Here is a 203-nt window from a genome sequence, read left to right as displayed (position 1 = left end):
TATATATATATATATATATATATTTTACTTTTTTACAATAAATCCAAATGTTTTACCATCTTAAAATCCCACTCCAATCCTCTTTTGATCTATTTTCAAAGTGTTCCCAGTGTTCTTTTAATTATGGTAATTCTGTTTTTAACCAAAATTAAAAAAAAAATACAAAGATACAGCTCTACAGAGTGGTTTCCTGATTCACCACG

At 26.1% G+C, this 203-nt stretch overlaps 1 protein-coding gene and 1 long non-coding RNA gene across 3 annotated transcripts in view; one reads left to right on the top strand and one right to left on the bottom strand.

Moving 5' to 3' along the window:
- The window catches only part of afap1l2 (actin filament associated protein 1-like 2), a gene marked incomplete at its 5' end in the record, with an annotated part of 57,368 nt that overhangs the window by 32,959 nt on the left and 24,206 nt on the right, over positions 1-203 (top strand).
- LOC112153988 overlaps positions 1-203 on the bottom strand; it is a 19,670-nt gene that overhangs the window by 15,211 nt on the left and 4,256 nt on the right. The gene's annotated exons all lie outside the window — the stretch shown is intronic.

The sequence above is a fragment of the Oryzias melastigma genome, linkage group LG19 (genome assembly GCF_002922805.2).
Source record: "Oryzias melastigma strain HK-1 linkage group LG19, ASM292280v2, whole genome shotgun sequence".
Taxonomy (NCBI): Eukaryota; Metazoa; Chordata; class Actinopteri; order Beloniformes; family Adrianichthyidae; genus Oryzias; species Oryzias melastigma.
Note: the sequence above shows the minus strand (reverse complement) of the source record. Positions and strands in the feature narration are given on the sequence as shown.